We start from the raw sequence: 25494 nt of genomic DNA on the forward strand, positions 1-25494 counted from the left end.
GATGTTTTTTTTTTCTTCCCCCTAGCAAACCTATGAGGTTTCAATGGGCAGCTTTATACTGATGATGAATTCACAGGCTGGGCCTGTTTAGACATTAGGTGAGTTCTGATGTCAAGTAGTTGCACTGGATTTTGGACTAAAGTGGATGTAATAAACTTAGAAACATTTTCTTTCCTCTTTTGCAAGGTCCTAAATAACAGCAACACACATTTCACTCATCCATGTAATTATCTAAAGGGAATAAAAATAGTTTTACAATCTGGGTAGCCGGGAAAATGATAAGAGAGTGTATTTGGAACATCTTTTGCTCAGAAAGACCCTATAAGAGAGCTCCGGCCCAAGAATCCGTCAAGTTTCAACGACGCTGCGTTTCATGCGCACGGCATATTACGCACGACGTTAGGAGTTCCCTATTCTCTCACGGCGAAAACGCCCCACTTCTGTCCTCCTAGCCCTCCTGACTGTTAGCAGTCGCTACCGGCTTGTGCCTGTCTGCTGTCCCAGCCTGCAGCTGCATCTCCCCGCGGTAGAGAGAGAGAGAGAGAGAGAGAGAAAGACAGAGACAGAGGGAGCGAGAAAGGCGCTCTCCGGGGCGGTGGCGGCGGTGTCCTGCAACCTCAATGACCAGATTCTCAACATCCGGACCTGACAGGACAGGTAGGCAGTTTTTAATTGTATTGTCCAATTTTACGGCGGGCGCAGGTGCACGCATGCTGCGTTCACCGGTCATTGCGAAGTGACAATTGTGCAGAAGCAGACAGGAAAAAAAAAAAAAAAAAAGCCTAGGTTCGCATCTCATGCCGGTGATGAGCTTTGCTGCTGAAACGAGCGTTTTAAATGCCGTGCAGAGGGATCGCTTTTGTGGCTAGGAGGTCCATGGGCGGATGGGAGGGTGTTAACGTAGCGTTAACGCTGCCAACATGGTCGGCAGGCTGGCATAATAAGCCGCACAGAATGAGCGCATCCTTTATGTCATGCTTATCGGGGCCCGGTCGGAAGCAGGTGCACCTTTATCGCTCTTCCACATCTCCGGAAGCACGGAGGAGAACCGAGCCTACCAAGGTTATAATTCTCCAAAAGCTCAAGGAATTGTGTGGAGCAATAGGCCAGCAGCTGATGCTTAAGATAATGAGCTGTATTGACGCGGGTGTGGCCCAGGGGGCAGGCATATGTGCCTCGGTCTCCTGAGCGTGTGACCTCCACATCTGACAAGGTGTTAATGTAGAAAAAGAGTCCTAAACTGGTACAGTTAGTTTGAAGGAAACTGCTGGTGCGTGTGTGTTTCGGCAGGAAGGAACCGAGGCAAGCTGACCATGCATAATCCAATTTATTAGATCGCTTTTCAGGGAAAAGCAGAAGACAATGAAGATGACACATTACCTGCTTAATGAGCTTGAGCAAGTGAGTGCTCCAGTTTAATCAAACCAAAGTGGTTTTTAGTAAGCATGTTGGCAATATTGAGCAAAGAATAGTGTGAGAACCACATGTCCTGCCACGCAGACCTGAGGTCCTCCTAAACCGCAAAAACAAGGACTTCAGACTTGACTAAACATGCAATACTTCACCTGGACTCGAGATATGGGACTCATGTCTCATGAAGTCTTTATCTCAGGTAACCGGGGTTCTGAGGACTTCCGACTTGACTTAGATATGTGCTCTAAAGATGCATGACTTCATTTAGACTCGAGTTCTCTGACTCACGTCTCATGAACAATCTTTATCTTATCTTAATCTCACATGTTTAGCTGAGCTAAATGATGAATGTTGCCTTTATGTTACTGTATACTAGTGGATGTAGATTTTATTAGTTAAAATTAGTTTTTATCATGTAGATATGTACATGACAAAAGGGGATTTCAAAGCAAATTTAGAATATGGGCTTTATCTCCAAGATATAAGAAGAAAAGCCTCTAGACAATGTTTTATATAATATGTATTGGTTTCGGCACAGGGATTCAAAGGTGTTAACTGTCACTAAGAAACTAGCAGCTCTTCAAAGCAAGGACATTTCTATTTGAGAAATTCAGAAGTTCACTAACTGATGCTGAAGTATTTCTTCTAGTTTTTTTTGAACGTGCATGTATATTTATTTTTTTTGCATCGGGGTATGCACTGTACCTTTTCTAAATGTTCCAAATAACTGCCTACTATATGGCAAAAACAACATGTATCAATTAAATAACATGCCGTAGTTTGGGCATCCAGCGTTTTGTATTTCTGCATTTCCTGCACAAACAAGCGAGCTTGTCAGTTCTCATCACTAATGCCCCCTTTTGTTCATTTTCCTCGAAGTCAAACAGACTGTGAGCCCTCGAGTATCTGGCTCCTTTGCAGCCACGCCACAGGCCACAGAATCTCTCAGACTACAGAGTTTGTCGAGGCAGAGTCAGGCAAAGGGAGGAGGCAAATTAGATCTGAAATCCATCCATCTGTCCACCCATGCCTCTGTCCCTCTGTGCATCCTCCCATCTCGGTTTTCCTTTTCACCTGCTCCACTTTTAGCCTCCCTGGAGTTCATCACCACTGTGCAAACGCAGAGTGCTGCTCCTTTTGTTGCAGACCTTTGCAGGATTAGATGAATGAGCAAAGCGTCTTTTCGTGGCATGCGTTCTTTGTTGCTTATTTTTTTTCCAACTAGTATAACAACTCTTTAGGTAAACTTAGGGTTATATGGTAGACGTGCACAGGCAGTGATGCTCTGCATTTTTCAAAACAACGGATAAGATGCAACCTAAATTCTGGCAACTGTGTTCTCAGAGGGCAGTTTGGTTTTGCATAATAATTCATGCATGCTTGTTTAAGGTAAGGTAACTTTAATACAGTTCTCCCCTCAAGGCCTTTTTGGAGTCATCCTATGATTGATTTGTAATACCACGTTGAAGCAGAGAGCCTATCTGGAGCTCTCCACTGGATAAACTCAAATTACTTTCAAGTCAGAGGAGCTTTTGAAAGGCATATCAAAGATAAAACCATGGAATAAACTGTCAGTTGTGCATTATCACCAAAAAAAAGATGCACAAATTACCATCCTGAAGTTATGACTGGTAACGTGGTAGGACAAAAGGGTATTGATATGGCAGGCCACATTTTATCACAAGAAGAGACATTCAGTTTTTTAACACCTGCAGTAATGGGTTTCTTTGAAGAATATCAGTGTGATTGCTGATATCCATCATATTGAATAGAAGTAAAAGTAATGAGTTTCATTGAGTTTAAGAGGGAAAAAGGAACTCACTGTGTTATATACTTGGTTGTAAATTAGAAAATATTGCCAGATGAGATTTCTTGAAAAGTTTAGAGAAAAGCAAAGTTCATTTTTTAAGATTAACAGGGTTGTACATCTTTACTTTTTAAAAGAATTATAGATAGTCTACTGCTTTATTTCTGCTTTTAAAATAATTTTCTTAACCAAAACAACATCTGCCTTCATTAAATGCCAACCTTTGGATAATTATGCACATAATTGTGACAAACATAAATGAAAAAAAAAAATACTGAATGGTAGATGGCTCATGCAATCGTTGGATTTTTCTTCGTAGGTAGGATCTGGGTGTGTTTGCATTGTTTCACACTGTCTCATATGCAGCGCTTCGAAGCATCTTAGCAGACATTGTATACTTCTATAATACCTATATAATTCAGAATGTATCATGCTATTACTATCAGCGGTCACATTTTCAATAAACACCAATGACCCAGTTCCACTGGCAGCATGCCCGATGCATCCCATCGCTCCTCTTAACAGATAAGGCTAACCTTAGCTGAGGGAGTCTTCCGGTCCTTTTCCCTTCAGTCCTCTTCTCGCTTACCGCTCTGTTACAATTGAGTAATGTGTTTATCTCTTCAAAGAATCCTGTTTCAGATGTGGGAAGATCTATTTGGATATCATCAGATAAAATCCCATGTTGCCTTTATGGTATTGTCCTTTTAGTGACCTCGGGTTGGTGAACCTCTTATTCATACATGTATAAAACCATTTATTAATGATGGACTGTAACAATGCATTTACCTTAGTTTGATGTTGTGGAGGGAACTTATTTCTGATAGTGGAATAATTCCCTGTAGATGTTTAAAGGCCTCTTCTAAGCCTTTTTGTGCTTATTCACTCACCAGAGCATTTCATATTTTAAGGAATGAACTTAAGTAAAGTGTTAGATAAGCAAATATATTCTAACTACTGAGTCATTTGGCTTTAAATATCAATTTTTTTCTCTCATTTAAGATGCTGGCTGTTCTTAAACTAGGTTCCCATCTCTGTGCCCCTTCAACATTTAAAATTTTTGCCATTCTGATTTTTTTCGTGCAAGAAAAGCAGACGACCTTGGGGGCATTTCATATGCCTCAACAAACGATGATTTAAAGCATTGTTTTATAATCTGTTCAAAGGTTACTGTTGGTAAATTGGGGTGCAAAAGGTTAGAAATTTGGCCAGATGAAAGCGGGGCACCAGGGAGAAGATCTATGACAGGGGCTGGGATGGGGAACTGATACTGGTTGACACGAATGGATGACTGAATCTGGAACCAGGGATTGCTTTCATGTTGCACCCAGCCCACCACTGTCCCCCTTTTTACTGGCAGGCTGTGATATTTGGGCAGATGGGGCTGGAAGCCATGAAATGGCTGGAGTGACCGCAATGAAGGAAATGTCCGGAAACCCTTCTATGCTTTCTTTCTTCTGGAGACAACCAGGTTTTGCCAACTTGCATGCACTCGAGTCTGGGAAAAGGAGAACTATTTTTTCTTCTGACATCACAAAGGATTCAGCTATACTGGGCCTGGAAACTAACAGTCGATTGTGAGTTTTTTACTGAGCGTTTGGTGAAAGGTTCCTGTCAAAGTGAATGAGCTTCAACCAGATTCTGTTGCAGGGATTCAAAACTCTATAACTATTCAATTCAATTACATTTTATTTATACAGTTTTTCAGCAATCCCTCATACTGAGCATACATGAAGCGACAGTGGAGAGGAAAACTCCCCTTTAACAGGAAGGAAAAACCTCCAGCAGAACCAGGCTCAGTGTGAACGGTCATCTGCCTCAACCTAACTAACTAGATCTGCTAAAAATCTGTTTCCCTGAGTTAAAGTCCAGGAGACCAGCAGATTTTTTTTTTTTTGCTAATTTAATGTGAGAAAGTTTGTTTCAATGATTCAATAAACACATTGTAAGTGAATAGTGTTTTCGTTGATAACAGCCTCTACCCATCTGAGGGCTATGTCTTTGAGGAGACCAATGACATATGAGATATCACTTGTGTTGTGTCATTCGTAAATAACTGCCAAGAGCGGTGAACAGTAGAGCAAACTGGAGAAGTAAGCCCCAACAATTGTCGATCTCACCCGAATAATTTCGGTTTTCAGAGAGATGGCTTCCTGGAACACAGGCATGAGGGAAGAACCAGTGGGAGCTGTGGAAAGAAAAGGGGTGGAGTTAGCCTGGACATTCCACAGTTGAATTTGTTTGATTACTGTGTCCAAAAGCTGAGCAGCGGTGTTGAGTCATTGAGTGAGTACCTGAATCATGTAAGGAAAAGGCATCGAGCATGCCTTGTTCCATAACAGCAGTCTGTAGTTATGCTAATGGAACTCTTTAGCCAGATTATTCTGTCTCGCTGATTTGTGTTGAGACCCCTGTTCATGCAACGACTATGGATGATTGAGGACAGTTTAAACAGTTTATTGACAGGATTAATGTTTTTTGTTTTTTTTCCCGGGGTTCAGGAGTGGGTTCTGGGGCGACACCAAGAAGGTGTGGTAGGTGTTTGTTATATGGAGAACAGTTTGATAGAATGTTATAAGGAGTGAAAAGTAGCTGACTCTTACTGTTGTTGGAGTTGAATCCATAGAGTGAGGTAAATATATCCACAGGAACTTAGGTAGACAGATTGTGTTGTGTGGAGTGGTATGCTGATGATGTTTGTTTCCTTGTTTGAGAACGATTTTTGCCAAAGCTTTAAGTTCCTGGCTTATGTCATGAAATGCTGCTTCAATGTTTCTGCAAAAGGGTTTTTCCTTACAATACCATAAGCATATCTTCATACAACAATCTTTTCACTGTGGATACTGATATTCTTTTGCCAGTTTCCATCAGCCTTAAAAGTATTCTCCTTTTGTTTTGGGGTTTATATACACATTTTTCACCAACACGTTCATATCTCCAGCACAGAACCTGTCTCCATCCTGAAATGTTTGGTTATCTGGATGTTATCATTGTGTTTATATTTGCAAATAACTGTTTTAAAAGAAGAACTTGGCACTTTCAGCCACCAGGAAAGAATTGCGTACAAAGATGAAACAGACTTGTGGAGGCTCACAGTTGTCTTCCTGATTGGTTGGCTCTTTTACCCTATAATGTCACATATTGTAGCAGTTTGAAATGTTGCCATCAAATACATTTCAAATTACCTCAAATGTTGTGGATTCATTTATCTGAAGCTAACAAAAGAACAAGAGAAATATTTGGACCTTACCAGTGGTGGGTGGTCAAGCTAATCCGTAAACAAATAACTGCAGAATTACCTGTTCGTTCATCATTCACACTAAGTTTAGAAACTGTTTGTGGACCTTTTAGAGTCCTTAAAAAATAAACTTCTTCATCAATCACTTAAGCTGGATGGCATTAAATTGGCCTCTGGTATTAAAGTAAAAAACCTTGGTGTTATTTTTGACCAAGATATGTAATTTAAAATTAAAATTTAAATCCCATATTAAAGGCATACTATGCAACATTTTTCAGTTAATTAATGTGTTCCATACCGTTTTGGATGATTAAATGAGTCATTTCAGGTCGAACAAAGGTTTTCTCGGCCGCCCTGGGGGTCTGTGGGGGAAATACCGCACTTGCAATTGCAAGAGCTCACGGCCTGCACACACAGAAGTCTCACTTTACGGCGAGAACTCCATGTGTTTTTGCCCTGCCATTCACTATATGCACGCGCAAAAGCAACAACAAAGAACCGCGTGTTAACGTCAAATAAACATGCAAGCATATCGAGTTTTATTATTATTATTATTATTATTATTATTATTATTATTATTATTATTATTATTTTTTTTTTTTTTTATGTTGGCGAGGCGGCTGCGGCGGCTGCGGCGGCTGCGGCTTGGCGAGGCGGTGGCGGTAGCGTCTCGCCAACATAAAATAAATAAATAAATAATAATAATAAAACTGCCGAGGCGGCGCCGGCCGCGGCGGCCGCCACGCCAAGATAGCGCTGCGGGAAGCTTGATGTTCATACTTTCACTGTGTTAGTCATTGTTTGTACTGCCGTTTTTTCCACTTTTCGTTGCGTTCGCCTGTCTGCTAAGCTCAAAACAACCGCGCCTGGCTTGATGGAGAAACCAGAACAGCTGAGCATCTTTATTACAGTGCACTTTTACTTTCGCCCTCTGGGGGGAGCCTCGCCGGTTGCATAGTATACCTTTAAACAGGTTTCCAGGGTTACCTTTTTTCACCTCCAGAATATCTTCGAAAGTACAAATATTCTGTCCAGGAGTAGCACTAGTTCATGAATTTGTCACTTCAAGGCTGGACTATTGTAATCCTTTACAGTCAGAAAGTCCAAAAAATGCAGTTCAAAGTCTTCAACTGATCCAAAATGCTACAGCAAGAGTTCTGATGAAAATCAACAAGAGAGATCATATCTCTCCAGTTTCAGCCAATTTTAGCTTGCCAGGCTTATAATATGCTGAGGGAAATCCTGGAAAGGATTCCTGGATCAAGGTGTGCTTCTGTGCTTTTTGCGTCTCTGCTCTGTCTTCTCTAATCCCCAGTCGGTTGAGGCAGATGACGTTCACACTGAGCCTGGTTCTGCTAGAGTTTTTTTCTCCGTGTTAAAGGGGAGTTTTCCTCTCCACCACGCTTCATGCATGCTCAGTATGAGGGATTACTGCAAAGCCATGGACAATGAAGATGACTGTCCCCTGTGGCACTACGCTCTTTCATGAGGAGGGAATGCTGTTTGTCAAGACTTGATGCAATCTCTGGGTTTTCTTAGAAAGGAAACTTTTTGACCAATATTTCTGTATGATTTGATTGAATTTGACTTTGTAAAATGCCTTGAGATGGCGTGTCATGAATTGGCGCTATATAAATAAAATTGAACTGAAAATATAAATAAATTTAACTTAATGATGCTGTAAATAAAGTAGCAATAATACACATTGCCATTTTTCATTCTAATTGATCCTTGTACACTAAACATCTACAACTAAACCTTGAGCTTCTCCCAGAGGAAAAAAAATCCATATTAATCCATAATCTATTGTACATTACCTTAAATGTTCCTAACTTTATCTTTTATAATGTTGTGGTCTAAGATTGTGGTCATTCTCCTACAAGTACACCACGACCACTGTCTCCACCCTGTCACATCTGTGTGCCTTTCTTTGCACGAACTGTCACATCCTTCAGCACGGTGCCATGTGACGGTTCACCTCTTCCTCCCTCCTTCACACATGTGTATGTGTCAACCAGCCAAAAAAATCCCCACGGGCTGTTCTCTCTATCCCTCTTGTTATTTCCTTTATCTTATTTTGATATGCTTGACAGATGATGTTAGGCTGGAGTTCCCATGGTAACTGCATATTAAACAGGCTCGTCCGATGTCTTTGTGTTAAGTATTGTTGGTGGCATCACTCCCAACTTTGGTTAGAAATTGTGTGTGTGTGTGTGTGTGTGTGTGTGTGTGTGTGGGGGGGGGGGGTTCCTGTCACTTTCCTGTCACTGGTTTAGAGTGAAGCTTTTTATTCCATTTGACTGAAAGTGAAGATTGCTGAAACATTAAGGTGTGAGGGCGAACCGTTTTACAGCGAGTATCCAGGAAACACCCCTCCTATGCTCAGTTTAATAGATCCTTGCGACAGAAAGGATGACTATACAGTTTAATCATGAATTATCTTATTATTCTATCTGTTGGTAATTTTTATAATTAGCAAACACTTAAAGCCTGCACACTGACATTATCATGTTATCCACTCAATAAAATATCTTTGTTTAATATATATTAGGTTTCTTAACCATCTTTGCATCAGAGTTGATGACAGGTTTCTTAACAATGAGTTAATTCAAAATGATTTGCCTTTTAATAAAAGGTAAGGGTGTTGTATTAATTTTGTATTAACAGATTTTTAGAAAATCTGGAAGGAATTGTGTAAAAACAAAATATAAATTGTTCGACATTTTGTGTCTGTTTTTGTAAATAAGTGGCTCACCAACAACTCATGTTTTCATAGACATAGCCTACTACATGCATGCTTAGGGAGAGTAAACCTAAAGGAAGATAATACTCGATTCACTGGTTATCTTACCACATTAATTAATTTTCTAAATAGTACTGTTCTGAATTGGATTGGATTAAATGGTGGTTTACTCCTTTGCTATTAAGTACCTCTCCAGTTTGAAACTTAGTCATTCAGGACATCTGAATGGGTAATATTCTGATTGACTCCCATAATCCAAAAACAAGCAGTTGGGATAACTAATAATTCTTAAATTATCTCTATGTTCACTCTGTGATGGACTTGGAACCAGTCTAGAATATACACCCACCTTTTGGATGATAGCAGCTGGCAAAGACAGCTTCCTCTTGAGCCTGTACAAAATAAAGTAGTTAAACAAATTGATGAATACATTGACTTAGCTGTATTATAATCTGATTTGTTTATTATGGCCAACATAAAAACAATGACTAAAGTTCTGAATTGACTTTATGTAAATATTATTTTTTTTATCAAAGAAATGGAGAAAACTTAAGGCAGATTTAAATTTCCCATTCCGGTTACTTGTCCACTGGACCATGCTTTCTCTGTACCCAGAGATTGGAGTGTAATCACACTTAAATCACAATAATCAAAGACTTAAGTGTGGCTTTCATCAGTGCTTTTCAGAATACTCTATATTCTTGTAATCAGGGGTAAAAGTAAGCTTCAATCCTTTCTGCAATTAACAAATGTTCATCATGCTAACTTTGTGCAGAGTACTCAGGTTCTCTGAAATGTATCAAAATCAATCAACAATCTTTGTTGTCATGTGTTACCATGATGACATTTTTGATGAAACAGACACCAGCTCCGAATGCACACAAGTTACACAAAACAGTCAGACACAAGATAATATTAGCAGCTAATAAACTCATTTTCAAGTCAAAAAGTCAGATAGCAGTCTGCAATACAGTGCAATAAATTTAGATATTGGAGTTACAGAACTGTGCAGTTTGCATGGATGTCCAAACAGACATTCCCTGAAAAACTGAAGTGTGCAAATTACATAATTGCGTGCGAGAGACTGTAAATAATTCTAATCAAATCAAGAACCTTTGGAACCAGTGGTGTGTTTGTAACATGTCACAGACTATGAACTTGACAGGTGGTTTATTTCGTTTTCAACAGGAGGAGATAGCCCTCACCGCTTGGGCAGAGAATATACTCCTTGTCCTTGATGGTGTTGAAAAGGTTATTCCTGGAGAACAGCTGTGTCACAATGTGGACCTCCTCTCTGTAGTGGGTCTCATCATTGTTGGATATGAGACCCACCACAATGGTGTCGTCCACAAACTTCACAACCATGTTTGTTGGGTGAATAGCAAAGCAGTCGTGTGTGAAGAGGCTGAAGAGAGCAGGACTGAGGACACAGCCCTGTTGTGTCCCACCTGGGGCCTGTTGTTGAGTCGCTGATCCAGGAGCAGAGCAGTGCAGATAATCCTCGGTTGTGCAGCTTCAGGGCCAGCATATTTGGGAGCATGGGTGTTGAAGGCTGAGCTGATGTCCACAAATATCAGCCTGACATAGGTTGGGATGCTGCAGATGAATCAGAGTTGGGTGAAGTTCCATCGAGAAGGCATCCTTCGTGGAGCGATTCTCCACGAAGTGGAGTCCCTGAGCAAGACCCTTAACCCCCAACTGCTCCCCGGGCACCCTACAGTGGCAGCCCACTGCTCCCCAACGGGGATGGGTTAAATGCCGAGGTTCAATAGAAACCACCAGGCTTTAAAAGTGACATAAAAAGGTCAGTAAAGTTCCCATCTGTCAACTAACCTAACGCGCTAGCTGTTGTTAGCTTGACACACACTAGAGCACCCGGTTAAGGGCTGTACTCCTCCTTCGAGCTGCATAACACAATGCTCCTCACGCTTCCAATTCCTTAACAACACAAACTCCTATTTTAACTGTGTTGCTAAATACACAGCAAATAAAGAAAACTCAAAGTCAAAGCTTTTATAGAAATACAATAGGATAGAGATTAGCTCTTTTAACAATTTGAATAGTTTGTCTCTCAGAAACGAGGCAAACACTCCATTGATTTCCTGCTGAGAAAATGTCCTTATTTTTCTTTGTGTAACGATTGTAGGTGTGAACCCGAAATTCAGCCAAACACAGAGTTATGTTAAAAGGGGGTTTATTGGAAATGTTCTATGCAGAGACAGATCAGGAGTTGCTGGCAGAACCAGACTTGAACAGATGCAGATGGAGCGCACACAAGAACACACAAGGTTGGGTGAGTGAGGCAGGTATATGAAGGCTGGGGGACAGGTGAGCAGAGTAGGAACTGATTAGTGGCAGTAGGAGGAACTGGTCTGGGCTGATGACTGAGCTAATCGGAGGGTTTCTGTGGCTGAGAGGTGACAGGCTGAAACTTCAAGTCCAGAAAAGTCCAAAACAAACAAACAAACCTAAATCATGACACTTTTAAGTATAGTTCTGTTCTTTGTAGTAGACCACTGCCAAGCCGGTGGCCATTATGAGGCTGTAGTTAAAAACGTAACCTTAGCCTAATGCTGTGGTTTAACTTAGCCAAGTTGCATGTGTCAACGAGGTCTAAGCTGTGAGTGGATACGTTTTTGGAGACCCTTAGCATTCTCAACATTTCAATAGTTTTCTCATTGAATGGTTGTCTCGAGAAGGAGCCATATTGCTCTTAACTTGTTTGATCTCCCGACACAATTTACTTTACTAAATGGATGTAAGAACTGCCTTGTGGGACAGTGCTGAACATGTTTGCTCTTTCACTTATGAACTTATTAACATTTAGGATATTAATCTCATAAATCAAATCATGCATTTTGACAGCTCATTTTTTATGGGATTTCACAGGCTGATTTCCTTTTAATCAGATAGGCTGAACTTTACAGTGACCCACTCCAAAAGTCCTTCTCTAACAGTTTTAATGTGCACAGTTTCCCACCTTCTTTTTCTCCAGGTGGTAATGATGCAGATAATGCTAAGTGTGCTCATCACTCAAACTGTCCTCTCATTTAAAAAGGACAACAAAGTATTTAAAATGCTGAAATATAACAACTAAAGCTGAATGCAGACTTCTTAAAGAAAGTCCTTACACATGCAGACGCAGCTAAAATCAGCCTACCTGGAACTTTCTCTGAAAGGATGAACTTGCAGCCTCATTGGTTTGCATGTCATATAATTCATCTTGTTAAGTGGGGATTTGCAGCAGACTTAAGAATTATACGACACCGTCTCTGTCTAAGACTACGGAGGGCCACGGGTTTAATGAATGTTTGTATTCGGTTAATCTTGAACAAGAACATCTCCCCTCAGTTACTCCACCGCCCATCATGGTTCACCTTGGTTCCCCAAGCCATTCTTGCTCCGCAGGGTTGATGAATGATGATGATGAAGAGGAATTGATTGTAAAACGAGGGAGGTCAGAGAGTGATCACATAATGAGAAATTATCAATAATTAGCTAATAGAATGGGGAATATCTCTTGTGGAAGTCATTTGGTTGATACTGCCCAGCGCATATGACAATTTAGTGTTTAAAACTATACTGTTATAAAGAATTATCGTGATACACATTGTCCTATGATGGACTTGTTTACTTCAGGTTGTTAAGTCAGCAAAGTTATCTGCGAGTTTTTAAGTGACCTCCACCATTTTAACTGAAAAAAAAGACATGCTTAAGTGGAGAAATATAGGTGTACCCACAGCAAACTGATAGGCAAATTGAGTTGAAGGATTTAAGTTAATTTAATCACTGTGGTGGTCAGTTTTCTTTAATGTTACATTTAGTGAAATCTTATCCCATATCACTCTATTTCTTAAGTCATGTTCTCTCAGTTTTTGTTCTTATGTAATTTGTTTCCCTTTTATATTAATGCAATGTGATTCTCAAGTCAATCTCTAAGTATCACCAGCTACATGCTTTCCCCACCACAGCTGCTAGTTAATCAGACTCACATGTTCTGCTTCCAGTCTAGTTTACTCCTGTTCCTCCTTGGCCCTGAGAGCTTCTATCCTGCTACTTTTAGATCCATCCCTTCTCCAAAACACCTGTGCCTGTATTCACAAAGATTCTCAACACGGGAACGTTATGCAGCTGGGATCCAGAGCTGGCTTCCCCGGGCCTCATCAGTGCACAACAAATCATGTTAACCCCCCAAAACCTTAGAAAAATGAAATTTGTTTTCATGGCCCCTTTAAGCTCTGAAATTTCTTTATGTTGCTTTTGCCTCGTTCATGTAGTCCTGTTTCTTCATTAAACCTCCACTCAGCCATGCAGGTTCTGCCTTCTGTCCTGCAGTAATCTCAGTCCTCATAAAATCCACAAACATAATGTGTGCTCTGTTGAAAATTTAAATTAATGAAAAAAAGACACGGCCTTCTAAAACAGATTTTTTTTATTTAAAAGTCTTAGCAAAGGAATTTTCAACTCCTAGGATCCAAAAGAGAAAATTCATTTCAAGTCAAACTTATGACTAGTAGAGCTGGACCAAGCAGGCTGGCCGATACAGATTTCTAAGCTGCCAGTTCTGATCCTGGCTGGTTCTGATCTTCTTTTATTTGTAGGTACTGAAACACATAAAAGAAAAAAAGTGATGCATGTTCTTTGATAGAGATAGTAGTTTTTTTGGTATTACAAGATGGTCTTCATTATCAATCAAAGCATCTCTTAAACCTTTATCTGATTTTATTACATTTAAAAAACAGCATCACAATGGAAGCTGTTGATTAGTTTATAGATAAGATATGGTGAAAGTTTGTAGTTTGGATCGATTTATTGAAAAAGGAAAAAAAGAATAATAAACATATATATAAAATTTTTGTTTTTTACCTTGAGATGACGGTGCTGGGCTCACCAGTTTGTTTCAGAATGCATTTTGCATTTACAATGTTGGTTTAACTTATGAAATAACTAAATTAAATACGTAGAAGGGTTTAAACTGTGAACCTCTTAAGAAGAGAGTCCTTTCATGTACAAACATCAGAAGTGTATTTTTTTTATAGCAAATATCCATTTTTACCTATCCAGGCGGGAGTTTAATGTTGTGCTTTGATCTAAAAGTGGTACTACAAATCAGTCAGCAGCATCCAGCTGGTTGGATGTGCTGATGAGAGATCTAAATTTAAAAAAAGGGATACAAGATATTTTAGGATCTCTGTGGGTTATTATTCTGTCTTTGAGAAATAATGCTTTCAACCTAAAAATAACCAAAAAATCATGCATTGTCTTAAACACAGCAGTATTAAATAAAAAAAGTTTACCGAAAAAGTGGGAAGCTGCTGCTAGCTTCCCACAGTTTGGCTCTCACTTGTGTGTAACAGTCTTATTTTCCTTCACCAGTGCACTGTGGATGTGGACAAACACTCGACGCTAGCAGCACATGCACTATTTCCTCACAGCACTATGTGTTAGTGAGGTGAGAGAAATCTACAAGCTGTTAAATATCCGTGGTACCCGTGCTCTGCTGTGACATATTTTTGAAATGCTGCATTTGACAAATTTCTCCCACCATTTCCCTGATGAAGGACGGGCCTGTGGGCAACTGACAGCTTCCCGTAGACACATCAATTTTAAGGGGGGGGGGGGGGGGGCTTTAAACTGACAGAGGCTTTGTTTGAGGAATGACACAAAGACAAATGTGCTCAGGCAAGCCTCTAGCGAATGATGCATCATTGACATTATTTTGCCCCAGATGATCAGCCATCCTGTGTTTTACTATCTGGCAATATATCTAGCCTGGCCTGTTGCAGACCATGACGCTTTTTCTTTGTTACACCGTATCGTGAGCTGTCTGTATCTTTTATGTTCGTGGAGACCTCTGCGGTGGGAAGCTATTTCGTGAGCGACTGGTTAACAGTCCCACAGATGATTGTGAATGATGGCTCTTACAGGTAATGGTTGATGTGCAAATTTATAAGAACACGAGCCATCCCTAGAGATGCTAGTTGCAGTTGCTTTGCTGTCATTCCTAAATGTTTTAGATGATCAAATTTTAATGCCAGACAAAGATAACTTGAGATTATTTTTTCAAACAGGCTTTAAAATATGATTTTATGCATTAAGAGGAGAAAGGGAGAAAGTGTTCTGTACCATCCTGGCCCTACATAAAAAAGCAATGACTCCTTAACAATTGGTTGTGTCGCCTTTCGGGGGCAATGGCTGCCACGAAACATTTGCAATAACTGATTTTACTCATTTACATCCCTGCTCAGTCTTCTTGAAAAAAAACATTTAACACTTTTCAAGCATGAAAGGCGTGTTTAATCTCAATCAGATTCACGTCTGGACTTTCACAAGACCGCTCTAAAGCCCCAATCTTTTTATGTCTTAGTCTGCCGGAGGTAGACTAACTGGCATGCTTTGTCCGGTGTTGAAATGTGTTGTTGATCCAAAACACATTAAGTAAAACTAATTTAAAACATAAATGTGAAAAAAACACCAATACTTTTTGGTCCAAAAATACCAATACTTTTTTTCTTGAGATGTTTCTGTAATGGTAAAGTCGAGTTCAATGCATAATTCTGATTTAACTGTGACAACTGAATGCACATCGAAGGGGAACATTATTTGATCTTGATCAGTAAAAGTTTCAGTAAATGTGACCGATCAATTAAACACACCTAATCTCTGTGAGAAGAGGAGGGAGGCAATGTTTCTGAGTGAAAGAAAGCAGATTTATTTGATTTGAAAATAGGTATCTCCTCCTTGACAGTCACATACTGTACCAATGTAAAATGAGGAAAAAGCTGTAAAAGTATACAACAGTGAGGGACCATCTGTACCCTCCTATACAGACAGAGTCAATGCGGGAGGTGGAAGTGACTCATGCTTCCTCCCAGCCAGAATGAACTATAGGATGTATATCTTTGCACATAAGCAAATTTGGTAGATTTAACCTAAACGTAACCAGTAGCTAAAGATTATGTAGACATTATTTTGAGTTCTATGACGGCGAGTGCCCTCCTCTGCTGTTGGTGCCTTTGGTAAAGATGTGTCAAAAGTCCTAATATTAATCAGTATTTTATTGTGCTCTAAGTGAGGTATTAAAATATATATTTAACCGTTTTAAAATAAAGTGTTAAGGAATTTATTATTATTATCCATCAGCTTCATGCCGTTCCAGTATGGCAGATGTTGACCTTAACAGGTCAGGGAAGTAACATCTGAAAAATAGCTAAAACTTTAAACTTGCTTATGTCTACAGTCAGATCCATAATTAACATTTGCATCACTACAACAGAAACAATGCAACTGCAATCAAATATCACAGCATTGAATCAAACATAATATCACTAATCTAACACTACTCTGAAAAGACACTGTACTGACCTGCAGGAAAGTTGGATGGTTAAAAGCGAAAAGTTAAAGCATCTCTCACTCTATCTGACTACTTTTGGGCACTTTTACATGGCCAGCATATAATTTAATATGAAAGGGGGAGAAATCACTTTTAAAACAACTCTATTAATCTCAGTTTAAAAAAAAAAAGATTCACTAGGGGAGAGAATCAAAGTGAGATGCATACCTTGATGTTCAATAACATCTCTTAATTTTTCTCAAATTTACAGCTGGGTTGCAGGCGTTTTTTAAAACACCAACATTCATTGCAAGATAGGAAACAGAGCTTTTTTCAACAGCATGTTCACCAAAGTAAAATGAAACTTTACTAGGTCCTGGTGTTGTTTATTTTCACATTTTGTTGTCCCACATTGACAGCTTTTGTCGTTATCTGTATTTTAAACACATTTTGCAGATTTCCTTTTTATTGTGGAATTGTGGGTTGTTACTGTGTCTTTGAATCTCTGCAGGGAAGTCAAAACTGAAAAAGAAAATCAAAATATATAACTTAAACTTGTTTAATTACATCAACACATAGAAATAAGCAACACAATAAAACAATATTAGGGAAAAATATGGATGAAATGCACTCCCCCTCTGACTTCATTATGTACATCTCGCTAGTAGCGGCTTCAATCTGTTCAAAACTGCTGTAATCCTTTGGGGCATGGATCACAAGAAGTGTCACAAACGTTCCACGTTGTTTTTGGTCCTTGAAATATTAGTATCACACAGCAGTTTCAACGTTGTCTGCTGCACATCTACAGTGTGAAGCTCCCATTCCACCGTATCCCATGTTGGACACAGATCCAGTCACAGTGGGGGGCCTAGAAGAGCTTACAGGTGTCACCTGGTGTGGGCTTCTGCTGCTGTGGCTAATTTGATTCAAGGTTGGGTGTGTTGTTCACTCAGGGGTAAATTACACATACTTTGGTTGTAATTAGTGGTTATTTGAGCTGCGTATGAATTTGTATCATCACAAATCAATCTGCTTATTCTCCTTTGACACCCACAAGGCATTTTGTTCACACAGCTGTCACTCACTGTATTTTTTTTTACACTATTTTCAGACAACTCTGTAAACCAGGGAGATGGTTGTGCCTGAAATTCCTAATAGAAATATTCTGACCAGCCCGTTTTGCACCAACAACCAATTTTACATTCATGGCGACTTAAATACCCTTCGTTGTTTCTAATGGCCTGAAATTATTCAGCCACATGGTTAACTGATTTTTGTTGTCTTTGAAGATTTAGAACCGCTACCAAAAAAAAGAAAGAAAGAAAACTTAACTGAATTAGCAGTAGAAGACCTGCCACACCTGCTGCTGTGCTGTGACCTTCGCACCTGAGCGTCATCACCATGATCAGCAGATGCTACCATATACGGATGGATTCTCCACCTGCACGTGTCAGATTGTTGGCTAACCCCAGTGGTAACACTTTCAGGCCATTTGTCTGGTTGAGTCACAGGTTTGGCATATTTCTAAGCTGCCTGTTTCCTCCCTTGTCCTCTGCCTGACTGAACCTGCTTCCTCGCCGACCACCTTGGATTCCACCGCCTGTCTGACCAAGAGAACCATAAAATAAACTCAGCCTAACCATGCCAACGGCTCAGTCTCTGCGTCCACCCGGGCCTGAAGTGTGACAAGACCTTTTAATGGGAGCCTGATTGTTGCAGGAATTTAGAGTTTCAGCACCTCACACGTCTCTGACTCCATTAACTCTCTCGCACAGATGATTAATTGTGCAGAGACCAGAACTGATGCAGACCTGGAGTGACTGACTCATAAAAAGGCCCAAAATAAAATAATTAGTTAACTTTGCAGTCGTGACATGAGTGAAATCAGCGCTCTCAAGACATGAAGGTTTTATTCAAGTCCCGCTGCGATTCCACCGGCACGTTGTTCTGGCAGGTGCTTCACTGAGGCTGACAATAAAAGCTTGTGTTACAGTGAAGAGATCTATCTGGCTTTACAAGGGTCTTTGTAGTAGATAGATCAGATTTGAGATAAGATAGATGTCATGATGAAACAATAGAGTTGATATTTGAACTCATTTGGCTCTACCTCTCAGCAGATTGTTGCTATTGCACAATTTCAGTGCTTTGCAAAAATATTCACTCCCCTTGAACATTTTCACAGTTTTCCTTTGCTGCCATAATGCACTTTCATTTTTCTATTGATATTTTATCTGCAGTACCAGCACAAAGTGGCACTTAATTGTGGAGTGTGGGGGAAAATACAGTTAAACCAAAGATTAAACAAACCCCTGGTAGATTTTGATATAAACCTATTTTGACTGACTCAAGATGTTTGTTTGAACTAGAGACATTAGTTAAAAGAAAATAAAACAATCCTAAGGTAGTATAAATTCTTAGAAAAAATAAGAATTGTTCCTTTTTTTTGTTTGCATTTAATATTTTTAAATAACATATAGAATATTTATACCCAATAATTAATAGAAAAAAATCTTTCTTGGAGTCACAGCAATTGCAGCCGTCTTCTAATTTCCGACAAGCTTATTGCAAAGTTCCTCTGAAAATGCCATCACCATTATCCTTACTTCCATCCGCAGGTTTTACCAGATTCAAGTTGGGACCTGAACAATTTTATTGCTTCCAGTAAAATTAAATGTGTTGATAAAATAAAAGATTACTTTAAATCTAAATCTGTCTGGGGTATGCAGTCTTTTCTCTGATATCCCTGATTAAAACCCAGTACAGCCAACTGCCTCCTGGGTTCACCTGTGTTTTTTATTCTCCTCATACTTTTGACTTTTGGGCTAAGAGGTTTATTTAAAATTAAAAAAAACATGAGTCAACAAACAGCACCATGGATAGTAAGGAACACAGGTCAGGGATCAGTTTGTGGATATGTTCAGGTTAGGTCGTTAGACGTAACATTTGCAATGTAACACAGTATGTATGCCATGTAGGCCTGGTAGGTGACACAGCAAACATGCAGAAGCAAGCTCTTTTGTCAAATGAGACTAGATGGAAAATGCTGTTGGGTGGAAAACTAATACATCACCTTGAAGACGCCACAGTGAAACATGGACGTGGCAGTGTCAAGCTGTAAAAATGCTTTACTTCAGCAGGACAGAGGAGCCCTGGTCAATGTTGAGGGGAAGATGGATGGAGCTAAATGCAGAGTAAGCTGGACTGTTTCAGGCTCTGAAGACTAAAGATGGGGGTGGAGGTACACCTTTAAGCTGGACAACAACCCTAAATATTCAGTCAGAGCCACAATGGAATGGTTTAGATCAAAACATAGTCGTGTTAGAATGGACTAGTCAAAGTCAAAATCTGAATCTGATACAGAATCCTTTGAGAGACTTTAAAATTGGGCCATAAAGCAAATACAAGCAACAATTTCTTAGTGTTTGTTGGCTTTTTGTTTCCTTCTTCCTAAAGATGTCAGCCTTGAGAAAAAAAATTGCTTCTGAAAACATAATCAGAAATGGTCTAAATCTCTGTGTGCAAATGACTAATTATGTTATTCCAAAAATAAATGAATCAAACCGCCTCTTTGAAGATGTGAAGGAACTCTGAAAAGAGTATCACATCTGCTGCCTTTCAGGGGCCAGACTGCTCTCAGTTTTGAGGAAGCAAAATGAAGGGCGACTTATCATTAAAGATACGTCCTGCTGTGCTACAGCCTAGCAAGCTCCAAACAGGAAAAAAAAACAAAACAGGTTGATGAAAAAGTTTTAATTGGGCTGTCCTCTTTAAAGATGAACATGCTGTTTTCTTGTAGACATACATTTATTGGCTATTATAAAATTAACTTATTTCTCCCCTTTCGCTTCTTCTGGACAGTTTCTTTGAAGGATTCTGTTAATATCACCAAACCCTCCATTAAAAAAAATCCAGCCTCTCATTGACCTATTTTTGCTGTCACCAGACATTGGACATTATTTACGTATTGTTTATTCACAAAGGTAATATTCGTGTTTTTAAAAATGCCAAATCAAATGTGTTTTTGGATGTATAAGATTTGAGAGATATGAGATTTGAACCTCCATCTAAAAAGACGTACACTTTAATTCAGGTTTCCATTCAAGCATTCTTGAAAAGTCAGTTTTAGACCTGGAAAACATTCCAAGTCTGGATTAATATCCTTCTTGGGACCATTTATATTCTTTATTTATTGTACCTTTGCAAAGCTTTGGTGGTGTACAAGGTGGCCCGAAAATAACAACGTTGACAGATATTATTTGCAGGCCAATATTTCCCTTTTTTAAATGTCAGCATCTGGACATCGTGCAATTTGTCCATTTTAACAGGCATACCATGGGACAGCAAAGCGTTGTGTCGACAAAATAGGACACTATGCTTCCTCGTGTCTGTTACAGAGCTAGATTTTTTAATCCTTGTTTCTGAGGACCGTAAATGTACTTTTGTCTGACAGGCTAACAGCTTTTTCAAATCTGAATGAACTAATTAGCAACATACCCATTAAGGCATCTGCAATTTTTTTTTAAAAGGCCATGAAACACCTCCTGTTGGTAGCTGCATTTATAGATTGAAATGATTGGAGTTCTTAGTTTTTTCTGCATTTATTCAAAAGAAAAAAAAAGATGTTTTACTATTGACCTGCTGATCACTGCTCAGAGCCAGGAAAATTGGCTGATTCTAATTTGTGTGCAATTTATTGGTACATCTCTAGGTTTTTTTTGTTTTGTTTGAAGAGGCGTCATAATTTGTTTATTAGTAACAGCTGACTTGCTGAAACATACCTCTGCTGACTTGCCGCAAGAAGGTCCTGGGTTCGAATCTCAATCTGGAGTCTTTCTGCATGGAGTTTCCTCCCACAGTCCAAAAACAAGACTGCTAGGTCAGTGGGTCACCCTAAATGGTTCTGTGGGTGAAAGGGTTGTTTGTCGTGTGTCTCTGTTTTGCCCTGTGACTGGTGGGTCTAGATAATGGATGGATGACTGAAACAGGAATCCAAATGACATTGACAATAGAGTGTAATACAGAATTTTAAGAATTATACAACTGAATTAAACTATATGTAATACTGCGTCTTGATAATCTATCAAATAAACAGATTTGCAGTGCTTAAGTATAGATGCATCTCAAAACATTTCAGTTGTGAAAAAGTTCACAGTTTTTTGTCACTCATTTTAGAAAGTGAAACCCATGTATAATCTGCATTTGATATCCATAGAGTGACATTCTTCAAGCCTCTTTTTTTGTAATTTGGATGATTCTGCCTTACTGATAATGAAAACCCAAAATTCAGTGACTCAGAAAATTAGAATATTACAAATGATCATCAATGCAGCGTAGCATAGAGGCGATCAGTCTGTGATTCTGCCTAGGTGTAATGGAAGCCCAGATTGCTTTGATAGCTGCCTTCAGGTCATCTGCCTTGTTGGTTCTGGTGTCGCTCATCTTCCTCTTGACAACAGCCCACAGATTCTCTTTGGGGTTCAGGTCAGGGGAGGTTGCTGGCCAATCAAGCACAGGAGCACCATGGTCACTGAACCAGCTTTTGGTACTTTTGGCAGTGTGGGCAGTTGTTAAGCCTGGCTGGAAAATGAAATCCGAATAAGCATACACTGCTCTAAAAGTTTCTGGCAGAGGGCTTCATTGACTGGCCTGAAGAAAAACACAATGGACACGAGACGATGACATGGCATCCCAAATCATCGCTGACTGTGGAAACTTTGCATTGGACCTCAAGCAACATGGATTCTGTTCCTTTCCAGCCTTCCTTCAGACACTGGGACCTTGATTTCTAAATGAAATGCAAACTTTACTTTCATCTGAAATGAGGACGTGAGACCACTTGGCAACAGTCCATGTCTTTTTCTCCTTAGTTAAGGCTAAGATGCTTCTGATATTATCTCTGGTGACTTGACGAGAGGAATGCTACATTTGTAGCCCATGTTCAGGATTCTAATTTTATAACTCTGTATGTTGGGGTTTCATCATGTTTAAGAAGTGGTCATCAAAATTACAAGACTTGAAATATTTCCTTCTATGCTTGAAGGTGCATAGCCAAGTTATTTGACTTTTTTAATTTATACATCACTAACTCACTTTGGTTGCATACAAAGTTTTTATGAAAGATTATTAAAACTTGCTTGCATAATAGCTATAATTTTGGAGTTTGACACCTTGCTCAGTTTGTTGATAAATAAAGCCCTTAGTGTTTATTTATAATCACGGATGACACTGCACATGTGCAGAAGGGGATAAACAGGGAAGCAGCTAACGTCTATTAGCATCTCCCAGCAAACTGTGAGTAAGTGTCCTTATTAATACTGTAATAATAGTGATAGCAATGCTCTTCTTAGCCTTTACAGTCTTAAGTACAAACAACATTATAAATAGATCGATTGACTGGTTCTCACCTTGATGCTGTGTCACTGTTTTTGGTTTATGAATGGGAATTTTCTTTATCGTCTTCTGATATGAGACACTTATAGTTGCTATAAATTGATTTATTTAATTAATAACGTTTTATTCTTCAATCACACCAACCTACCACTTTACCGGAAGGTATTTCAGAGGGCTTAGGCTCGGTTTGGTATTATTTAGTAGTGATTTATTAGTCGCCATATGGCTTTCTGATAGTTCTGCCGGTAGATGCAGCTACGTCTGTTTTCATCTGCTCATCGCACCCGATGATGTAGTTATTTTTAGACTCAAAAAGGACTATCAAGCACTGTCTGGATGGATGCTTGGAGTACATAGCCTTATTATCAATTGGAATTTGGTCTTTTTGGTATAGGCATATAACGTGGCTATATACCTTTAACGAATCAAAATCTAGTAGCGGCAATTCACTTTCTGAATTGAGTGAAATATGTTTTTCAAAATAGACCTGACATCAATTGCTGGCATTTGTTAAACTTGATGAAATTGATGCTTACATTCACTATGAATCTTTTCTTATTACGAAAATTCTGTCATGTGGAAAAGATGTGAAGCCCAGCTTTACTTACTGTGTTGCCCTCACACTGGGAACTACAGCCAAAATAAGCCTCACGGGGCTCCTAATTGATATCGTTCATGCTGGCTGGAAAAGAAAAGTTGTAAGATTATGGAAATGATGACTTGTGGGTGGCCACTTTACATCATTGTTGATTGTAAATTAATGATGTGCACTGATGCAGGTAATTTCTCTTGCTTAACAAAATGTTTTAACAGGGTAGGGTAATTTAAGAAGATTAAGGCCTATAAGTACAATTAGTCATGGTTCTTTTTTTTTAGTTCTTTAATGAATTTATAAGTAATTAATGAAGAAGCTGGATCTTAAAAACAAGTGATATATTCCAGGAGTAATGGAACACAATTTTCTGATTTCAATAAACCTTTTGTTGGATTTTTAATAAACAAAACCTTCTGAAAAATGAAGATTTTGGAAATTTTAAGATTATTTAATAATTTTATCTAAAATAAATTCTGCTGGCATATATTGCTGTGGAAAAAGTCTTTTTCTATTTCACAGAATTGTTCTTCGCTTTGGCTCCTGCTGCATATTCCAAGTAAGCTTGAGGTCACTAATGGTATCCCTTAGGTGTCATGTAGTGTAGGTTGTTTACAGGACCAAAGGACAGACAGGAAGTTGGGAGTAGCATAATGAATACAACTATTTAATAATAACAAAAGACAAAACTTAAAGAATGCATGAGGAGCAGAGCACAAGCAGAGAATCAGGCAGTGAAACTGGGTAACGGAAAAATATGGCAGTTAAATGGACAGAGAGTTATGCACATGGTAATGGAGAATCCAGACACGAGCAATGACAACTCAGTTTATATACTGAGGGAAGAGTGGAGAATGACATAGAATTCAGGTGAGTTCACTAGGGAAACTAATGGAGACTAACACAGAGGGAGCAACTAATATGCAAATAACATACAACAAAACAAGGGAAAAAAGCTAATATTGAACATGGTAATTAAATACAATACATATGGAAAAGAACACAGGAATACACTAATGGGCTCGAAACACAGGGAGCGACCACAACGGCCAATGGCTTTCATCGCCACCGTAGTGAAGACCCAACACATGGGACGTAACAGAGACGGCACCATTTTAAATTGTGCTGTTGAATTACTTGCTTCCCAGAAATTTTACTGGTTATGAAATTGGAGGGCTTTTGATATTTTCAAAGCAGTCTGTGGCCGACAAGGATGAAGAGTCAGATGATATTTCTGGAATTTACTGAAATCTTGCTATTATGTCAACTCTACGAAACAATAATACAACCAGGTTCATCCTTTATTACAAAGAAGCAAATAGCTTGGAGAATATCCTCATTTTAAGGTCGCACCTCAGGGCTGTTCCAGATAAATGGCTTTAGTGTCAAGCGACAGCGACAAAAGTTGTTTCTTGTATCGCGTCACAAGCCAACATGTACGTTCACATTTACGAGCTTGAAATTTCACACTCACAAATTTCGGCGGTCACTTGGCTGGAGGAGGGCAAGTGACTGTCCGCACAAGTTCCGTAGCAAATTAATGGAGAGGGAGTGACGTCGCTCCCCGTGTCGAGCCCAGAATAAACTAAACACAAAAGAAACAAACTAAAATTGCAACACCTTACTGACACTAATAAACACAAAGAAATTAACTACAAAAAGCAAGGCAGGGACATGATAACAACAGAGACATACACACACACACAAAAAAAACAGCAACTGAAGACCGCTCCAGAGGATGTTGGAACCATTGGAGGAGACCTTAAGGAGGAGACCTGCTGCAGCTGTGGATCTGAGTTCAACTGTTGCTGCGGCCGTGGAAGCAACTCTTTGCTGTGGATTGCTGAGCGGCACTGGGGATGATCCATGTGATGTAGAAGCAGAGGAGAGACCGGGGTTCACTAATGAGATGCACAGCTGTTAAAATTTGTTATTACAGTCAACAGTATTTTCTTAAAAGTTTTGGGGATCTTCAAGA

General features: G+C 39.4%; 1 protein-coding gene across 3 annotated transcripts in view; it reads left to right on the plus strand.

The window, feature by feature from the left end:
* The first annotated feature begins 431 nt into the window (after positions 1-431).
* si:dkey-178k16.1 (band 4.1-like protein 1) overlaps positions 432-25494 on the plus strand; it is a 61254-nt gene continuing 36191 nt past the window's right edge. For all 3 annotated transcript variants that reach the window (XM_036136382.1, XM_012873455.3, XM_036136391.1), the window contains exon 1: positions 432-657. The gene's annotated coding sequence lies outside the window, so the exon portion shown is untranslated. The remainder of the gene's footprint in view (positions 658-25494) is intronic.

The sequence above is a fragment of the Fundulus heteroclitus genome, chromosome 1, assembly GCF_011125445.2.
Source record: "Fundulus heteroclitus isolate FHET01 chromosome 1, MU-UCD_Fhet_4.1, whole genome shotgun sequence".
In the NCBI taxonomy this organism is placed as follows: Eukaryota; Metazoa; Chordata; class Actinopteri; order Cyprinodontiformes; family Fundulidae; genus Fundulus; species Fundulus heteroclitus.